Source organism: Penaeus monodon, chromosome 20, assembly GCF_015228065.2.
Source record: "Penaeus monodon isolate SGIC_2016 chromosome 20, NSTDA_Pmon_1, whole genome shotgun sequence".
In the NCBI taxonomy this organism is placed as follows: domain Eukaryota; kingdom Metazoa; phylum Arthropoda; class Malacostraca; order Decapoda; family Penaeidae; genus Penaeus; species Penaeus monodon.
Window position 1 is genome coordinate 589,793 of NC_051405.1, and position 326 is coordinate 590,118.

Consider the following 326-nt stretch of genomic DNA (forward strand, 5'->3'; position numbering starts at 1 on the left):
GTCATTCAAGTATACCAAGTATACACGGTTAAACAGATATATTTCAAAACGTCTAAGCAAACTTTTTAAATTCATGCTCTAATGTTGCAGTGATATACATAAGAAAATATATGAAGGAATATTCATCTCCTGCCTTATCTTTTAATCGAATGATAATAATACCCTTACTTAGCTATACTACTTACAGCTTACACTCGCTAAAGGAAAAATACCAGACCTTACATTCGCCAAAGGATATATTCAGAAAATGATGATAATAATGAAATAAAAATAGACTAATGAATATTTGAGATAACCATATATTGCCTTTAATTGTTTTGATTGGT